The sequence below is a fragment of the Adiantum capillus-veneris genome, chromosome 28 (assembly GCF_014529385.1).
Source record: "Adiantum capillus-veneris isolate H3 chromosome 28, ASM1452938v2, whole genome shotgun sequence".
NCBI lineage: Eukaryota > Viridiplantae > Streptophyta > Polypodiopsida > Polypodiales > Pteridaceae > Adiantum > Adiantum capillus-veneris.
In genome coordinates this window covers 73,997,150-74,005,912 of record NC_140958.1, presented here as the reverse complement: position 1 = coordinate 74,005,912, position 8,763 = coordinate 73,997,150, and positions in this window count along the sequence as shown.

Genomic DNA, 8,763 nt, shown 5'->3' with positions numbered 1-8,763 from the left:
AGACAAATGAAAGCTTTCCACGATCAACATGTGATTAGCAAGGAGTTCCAAAAAGGGGATTACGTTTTGGTGTATACCCTAAAACAACACTCCAAAAAACTCAAAAAGCGAGGGATGGGGCCTTTTGTAATACATGATATATCACAAAGTGGCGCCATCAAGCTTGCAACATTGGCAGGTGAGGAGATGCCTAATTGGATGAGTGGCTGCAGATTAAAGAAATATCTTCTTTCGCAGACACCAGAAGAACCATATTGACACCATCTAAATGCCGGGTTCATAATATGTATGTATGAGTGATCACACTAATTTTGGCAAAATCTTAGCAGTCATAATCATGAGCCATATTGACACCATCTAAATGCAAGGTTAAGAATATGTATGTATAAGTGATTACACTAATTTTGGTAAAATTTGGTCAACTTATATTGTAAGTAATTTTTCTTTAAATTTTTAGCACAAAAAAGCTAAAAAGAACAAATAATCTACAAAAATTAATAAGTTGAGCCAAGAAAGTCCGAATTGACTTTCGAAAGAAAACGTCAAAAATTCAAAGCAAGGGCTTCGAACATGGCAAATATGGAAATATTCGGCACACGACGGATTTTGAGCCAACTTTTAAAGGATCAAAACTGCAAATTAAAGGCCACTTATCGATCGAATATCAGAATGAAGAATGATTCGAACTGCAGGTGATATGAACAACAAGATATGATCAATGGAGGTAAGTATGAATGGGGCATTCCGGGTAGATTGGGAACATATAGCCAAATGGAGCAACATAAGCTCATTTGAATTCACACACAGACACACACACACACACACACACACACACACACACACACACACACACACACACACACACACACACACACACACACACACACACACACACACACACACACACACACAGAGAGAGAGAGAGAGAGAGAGAGAGAGAGAGAGAGAGAGAGAGAGAGAGAGAGAGAGAGAGAGAGAGAGAGAGAGAGCCACAGAAGCATAGAGTTTTCTGCTTTGTTTCTACTTGCCGCGACCACCTTGGTAGCTCTTACTCCACCAGATTCGATAAGTGTGATCATTAACCCTAGAAGAACACTTGTTTATGCTCCACGTTGCACCAGCATTACCAAAACAAAAAATCAAAGCATATCAAAGTCACAAAATTTTCAAGTTGTCAAGGCCAATGGGAGAGTTCAAAACTTACCCAAAACCAAAACCTTTTCATCAGCAGACCCCTGATAACTAGTAGAATCACTGTATGCAAAAACAATTGCAAAGGGGGTGGAACATGGATAGAAATCCATGTTCCTTAAACCCTAAAACTAGAGAAAATTGCACAGTAAGTTCCCCATAAGCCCAGAAACAATCTCCACTAGTTGGATTTGTAAGATGCTTCCCAACATGGATTACGATCCATGTACCTTGATGACAAAATCAGGGCAGGAGTTGATTACTGGCTGGAGGATGCAAACTGGCCATGCAAAAAAAGTCACAAAAAGAGGTCTTAGAATCATTAAAACCTAATGACTTGCTACCTTGAGTCTGAAAATGGTCATCTGGCAGTAATCAAGGGTAAAATGGTCATTTTCCAGCAAAAACATCATGGAGTAGGGTTAGGAGAAGGATATGAAGCTACCCCACTAGCTAGAGCAGCAATTGAAAAATCTTGGGGCTTTATTCCAAAGCAAATTAAAACAAAAGGGAGTGCGAAAGAGGGTGAAACAAAGCAAAGCAAAACAGTACCTACAAAGTCGTGCAAATTTCTTGGACCAATTTTCCTCTCCATATGGATTCAAAAATTGATGAAAGTTGATGGGGAGATAGGAAAAACAGTGATATTTAGTCACAAATCATCTAGAGTCAAGGAACTACTAGATGCCAATCAAAGGAAGGAAGTACCCAAAAGTGGTTCCAAAAAACCAATATGGTCAAGACAGGAAAAACATGGCCATATACTAGGAAATTGAGTAAACACAGGAAAAACAAGTCCAAATTTGAAAATATTTCACGAGTGTGCTAGGAAGACCTATAGGAACATGTGTGCAAAAGGCTGTCCCAAAATCCTTCCCAACCTGGATCACGATCCATGTACCTTTATGCCCAATCAGAGAAAAATTCATATCATCTGGCTCAGAATATCCAACAAAGCCTAGCCATGAAGTATCAAGTGATTTGGATTCCAAAATCCACATCAAAATTCCAAATTTCTCCAAGCCTGAAGATAATTTTCAAGAATTGACCTAAGTACCAAATCAATCATCCAAATCCCAAAAAATTTGGATCAAGGCACCACCTTGATGTGTCCTCCTAGCTGGTATCACCAGATCTCAAAAGGTGTTCCGACATGGATCGTGATCCATGTACCTCATAGACAAAATTCATCTGTGACCTCATGACCTTGTTACTATAGTAATCCTAGATGCACTGGTGAAATTTGATCAATTTTGGGATAGTTTTGACAAAGTTATGCTTTCATTTTATAGTCAAAGTTTGCGTTTTCTTCAACTTTTTGATAGTTTTGATCAATTGCTAAATTAATTTTCAAATCTAAAACTAGTCTCAGGACGTCTCAAAGAAAAGCACAAAGGGAGTGGAAAGCAGCTCCATATGAGATCATAGATATATCCTCAAATGAAAAAGGCCATATCATAGAACATGTGCCAGAAACAATACCAGCAAACATATTCACTGGAAGGTTTCAGGCAGCAGACGGAGAGATAGTGAAGACCATCATTTTTCCAAGGGAATTGTGGACATTACACCAGAAATCCAAAGTGCAAGCAGGGGCCAGTTGTCTACACTTAGACAGTTTCCTACAACTACCACCATGGGGAGCAGATCTCAGAAGAGATCATGAACTCATTAGCTCTATTTAGTACAATGGAGAAGCCACGCTTATGGACAAAGATGAAGCTACGGTCAATGTTACGACCACTGTGGAGATAATCAACGAGGATCTCCATCTGCAACAGAGAACACACAATCTATTGCAAAAGACCAAAGCAATAGATAATGACAAAGCAATCTTGAAGCAAAGAGGACACAAACTGACCTATCAAGATTTGATATTCTCAGAGATAGAATTTTCGTTGCGTCTCATATCGCAACATTTCAAAGTACAAAAGCCACCGCGATACACTGAACCACTTTTGAACATGGAAGCGGTGATGGCAATGGGGTTAGCAGAAAGAGGAACAGTCAGTTGTGACTCTAGCAACTACCTACTTGACAACATGGTGGAAGAAAATCTTAAGGGTAGCCAAAAGAGAAAGACCTACATGAATGATGGACCGATGTTGACTCAAATCGCCTACCAAGCGTTGGGAATGATTGAAGATCTATCACCTGCAGAAGCACAACTAGATTTGATCCACAAATCTAAAAGAGCGGTAAAGTTGGTAACAGGACCATCCACGAGGTTAAAGCCAGAAATCAAACAAACATGACAGAGCTCAAGGCAACATGACACTGACAGTGAGAAGACAGAGCCCGATGCACCAAATAGTGAGTGAGGAAGCAGGGTTAAAAGAAAGAAATACTCCTTCCGAATATTAGTCTTCAGATGAGGAACATGGAAGTGAGTTTTCACTTAGACACACAAGACTGAAGAAAAGTTCGATCAAATACTAGAAGATAGTCAAAGACAGATTGCACGAGGGCGTGCAATGAATAAGAAGGTGGGAATGTTTAGTGGACACAACAAGCTGACATGTAAAAGGAGGATATACACCAAACTTTGTTGTACTCGCTCATTTTTTCAAAAGAAGCGGTGTAATTATGCTAATGAGGATTCTCAATTGTGATATATTCTGTCATTCCCTCTTAGCCTCTCTGAGACTACACACCATGTAAGTGGCCAAATCGCCGTGGGAAAGTCCCCCTAGCTCTTAAGTCAAAACCCTTAGTTTTGAAAAACACACAATCATTAGCTTTGGAGGAATTGAACATCGACTGTGAGAGCTATTTGCTGCTACAAACTGTAATCAACTTTTCTTCCTGCCTCGTAAAAATCAAAATTCCATTCCAAATAGCACATTGTGTTCCTTGTCTCTTGCTCTGCAATCTAAGTGTAATAACTCTCGATTCTGGTGTGGTCCACGACGTCTTATTTGTGAGCTAAATGCATTGACTTGAGGTCTTAAATGGCTAATTTTTTTATGTTTTGACCTTGGAAAAGTGTTTCTATGCTTAATGGGGACCTTTTCGTGTAGTTCTGTTTCAGTTTTTTGCACATTTTTTGTGATGGATCATGATTTATGTACCTTCCCAGATAGCTGCAGAATTTGGTAAGAGTGTGCCCTTAGGTGTTGTAATACTTGTCATTATAATCAATATCTAATTCTCCTAAATGATTTTCTCATGTTAAACTGATCATTAATATGGGAAAGTGCTAGGGGAGAAAAAGCTAGAATATTGGTTAAGCTAGTAGACGGGGCCACAGTAGGGATTCAAAGGAGGAAAAATAGGGATCCAAAGGGGGGGCCATCTGCAAAAGAGCAATGTGCAACAATGGACTTAAAAGACCCTAAGGTTCAGCCCATTAAGACTTCCAAAATGCTAAGGTTGTGTCCAAAGGCCAAACACTAGGGAAATTGGATGCTTAGTGTGTGTCACAAAAAGTCTTTGTCAATCCCTACATAGGAGGGGGTGAGCCTTGCAAGTAGGGGATGAGAGAAAAACTCAGACACACACACACAAGCTCCCTTTACACAAAGGGAATGAGGGACACATGTCAGCTCCCTAGCCTAGATGCCCACAAGGTGTACCCAATTCCTATTGGATGGCCTTGGAGGTGGATCAATGAGAATTAGTCTAGAGTAAATCTAGTTTAATTAATTTAAAAACACTTAATAAAAGAAAAATAAGAATTAAGCTCTCTAGAAGACTATTGGACAGTCTCCCAAGGGGACCAATGAGCATTCAGCAGCCCAATGGCTTGCCTGATTCCTATTGGCCAGGAGGCAAAGGGGTCCAATGAGAGTTTACTTGAATTAAATAATTACCTAAAGCTCTCACAAAAGGGGAAAGGGGGACACACGCCAGAAGGCTATCACTTATGCTGCTTAATTACCATTGGCTAAGCCTAGGGAGGTCCAATAGGATGCTAGCAAGAGAAAATAGCCAGAGGGGTCGACCAAGAGAGAGAGTGGGCTGATTTTTGGAAGGAATTATCACACACACACTCACACAATCTCATGTGTGAAGTAAAGAAGACTCTCTCTCCTTCTCAAGCTTTAATGGAAAGCTTATCATCTACTCCAAGCTTGTGAGAAGGAATGCCTACACCAACAACTCTTGGCTTTGTGATGCAAATCCAACCAAGAGCCAAGCTTCAATGCATGCTCATCTCCTCTACCATGCTAATTACTAAGCTAAGCTATGCTAATATGAGTGATTATGTGAGGAGATGTACATCTTTCTCGTAAGAATACTCCCTCTCAATCTACTCTCATACCCCGCTAGCTCTCACCATCTTCGAAGGTGTGTGAGGTCTTGGGTCTGAGACCGTGAGGGAATTGATGTTGTGTTTGATAAGTGTTTTGCGTAGTGCATGAAGTTTCCATCTTCATTGCACTAGCTAGTATTGAAGGAACACAAGAAATTGTATTGTAAAATGTCTCTCTTGATGGGAGAAACCATAATACAAAGCCTTTTGGGGGGGGGGGGGGGGGGGGGGGGGGGGGGGGACCGTCTCCATGAAAATCCGGTCCTCAACTGTTGTCAATTGCTTAACTTCTCTCTCTTTTGAAGTATTGTTCATGCTATCTAACTAGGTGTTATGCTTTTTGTTGCTCTCTCCACCCAAGCACTCTTGTTAATCTCATTAGGAATCTATTATAATGAAATGTTCATGCTATTTTCCGCTACACACAAGTTACTAGGCCATTAAATATTACATTGGCATCAGAGCAAAAGGTTTCTCTTTTCTTGCTCAAGAAGGGAGGTCCTCAAGCTAGCTATAAATGGTTGGTATTATTAATTGAATGTGAGTAAGTAGAATAGGGATTTTTTCAGCCTTGCTCTGCGCCTACCTTTGTGCAGTTAACGGGGCATCACCGTCGAGAGCTATGCTCTTAATAGTGGAGTCCTACAGGGCTTGCCTACGGCTTAACCACTATTGAGCTATTAGAAGCTTGATAGGAGCCGGTGTTGTTTTGGTGTTGAACGACCCTGTCTTCTATTCCTTGCAATTAATGGTATTCAAGCCACGGGTACAGTAGCTTGAGTGCTTTTTCTAAAGGGGTAAAGAGGAGTAGCAACTAGGGCTTGAAGTGCCGAAGTACACCTAAAAAGTTTATACCTAAAAGTTGTTCGAATGGCTGACAATAGTAAAGATAGTGAAATTAATCTTGATAACTTTGATTTTGCTAATGGGCAAGCTACTAATGATGTCCCGATGCTTGTGAACTATCTTGTTTCTAGGCTTCAACAAGCCATGGGCAATCCATCTCTCCAAAGTGAAGTGCAACGGCAGCTTCGTGCTCATGGGATTCTCCAAGCTCCCCACCATGATGAGAGAACACCTAGGAAGCCTCCTTGAGAGACTTCCAAAAGAGGTCTCTCTCCGATTCGGGAAGAAGAAGAGGATCCCTATGAAGGGCTTAGAAATTTGCTCCTTGATGATGCATCTCCTTCTCAAAGGAGAATTCAAGAGCCTCCACCAAAGGAACGAGAAAGAAGTGAGTCTCCCCCCACCTAGGCGGAGATGGCTCCACAAAGACGGCGGGCTAAACACTCTCCATCACCTCCAAAACGGAGAAGACCATCGCATACTTCTCCACACCATACTTCAAAGAAGGATGACAAAAAGCAAGAGAAGAAAAAGTCAAGAAAGAGGACACCCTCTTCTGCATCTTCTTCATCCTCTTCCTCTTATGAAAGTGATGGTCAAGAGAACGAAGATCAAGGAAAGAAAAAGGCGAGAAAGAGGTCACCCTCTTCTACATCTTCCTCAAATTCTTCATCTTCTGAAGAAAGTGATGGTGCAACCTTTGAACCATCAAAAAGAAGAGGCCATAGGAAATCCTATGTAATGGAATTTGCCTATTCAATTTGAGAATAGCGGAATTTAATGAGAGTACTTTCAAGAAATGATTTTGTGAGCATAGCGGGTAGACATAATTGAAGATGGCAACATAATCATAGCAATTAGTTAACTTGGCATAGACAATACTTTTGCAAGAGAGAGAATTTAGAGAACATGACAACAATTGAGGACCGGATTTATGTGGAGCCTGTCCCCCCTCCAATAGGCATTTGTATTATGATTTCTCCCATAAAGTGAGACTTGTTACAATACATTCTTTGTGTTCCTTGTGACCTAGGTGAAGCAATGAAGATGGAAAGATTCATGCATCACCATCATAGCATAACCTAAACTTGAAGAAAGCTTTAACTATACCAAGCCTCAGTCCCAAGACCTCAAACACCTTCGAAGGTGGAGAGAGCTAGCAGGGAATGAGGGTAGGGAAGAGGAAGAAGAAACATTTCGTAGGAGAAAGAATTAGTTCCTCACTTATCATACTCTTGTTGCTAGCATACATAATAGCATAGTAATGAAGAAGAAGAAGATGGCAAGCTTAAGCATTGAAGCATGGCTCTTGGTTGGATTTGCACTCCATAGCCAAGAGTGTTGGTGTAGGCTCTCAACCTCTACTTGCTTGGAGAAAGAGAGGGAGCTCTTGCACTTTGCATAGTACACAATGAGAGTGCTTGTGAGTGTGTGTGGGTGAGTATACCCCCTAAGCACCCCCCTAGCTTGCTTGGGTTGACCCCCCCTTGTAGCTCATGCTTGAAGCTCATTGGACCCCTCCAGGCCTAGCCAATCACAAGCAGAGCCTATTACAAGCAACATGGATAGCCTTGGGACAAGTGTCCCCCTTTCCCCTTTGAGAGAGAGGACTTGATAAATGCAAAAACAATTAGATAATTCAAGTAATTTATCATTGGACCCCTTTGAAGCCTAGCCAATAGGCTTCAAGCAACACATGAAGGTAACATGGGTAGGGACCTGACATGTGTCCTTGCTGCCTCTTCAAGCTGGGGCTTCCCTAGGAAAAGGGCTCGCCCCCCCTCTTGTAGGGATGCTTTTGACTTTAGGATCTCAAGCACCTTAGTCATCAAGAATGACAAAGCACTTGGACTAGGGGGTATTCCCACAAGCATCTCAGGCAAGCATGTCAAGGCACCTCAAGCACCTTAATCAAGCGGCAAGTCAAGCACCTCAAGCATGGAGTAAGTCAAGGACCTCAAGCACCTTAATCAAGCACCTCAAGCAGGACAAACACCTCAAGCACGACAAGCACCTCAAGCAGGACAAACACCTTGGGTTCCCACCTCAAGCTCAGCCCTAGCTTACCTAAGGTCAAAGGACTTTTACACACATTATTGGAGGTCTTCAATGAAGCTAACCCTAAGGTCTTATGCTCCATTGGTTAGCCTTGCTCTTGATAGACCATCTCCCATTTGGGCCCCTTTACTATTGGCCCCGTGTTGAGATAGATCTATAAGCACATATCTATATCTTAACACTTGTTCGCGTTTATTCTCCCACATTAAGTGATCAATTTAATATGAGAAAATCATTTGGGTTGGTTAGACATTAGATTTTATGACATTACCTCTCTCTTGAAATCATAGTCGTCCTCGACTATGAGGTAGAAGAGATAAAGGCTTAGTCATTAGTCAATCGTACTTAGCAGGTAGAGGATCCCTTTTTTACCCTACGACATCTTTCCAAGATGGATGAATAATCCATTTGGT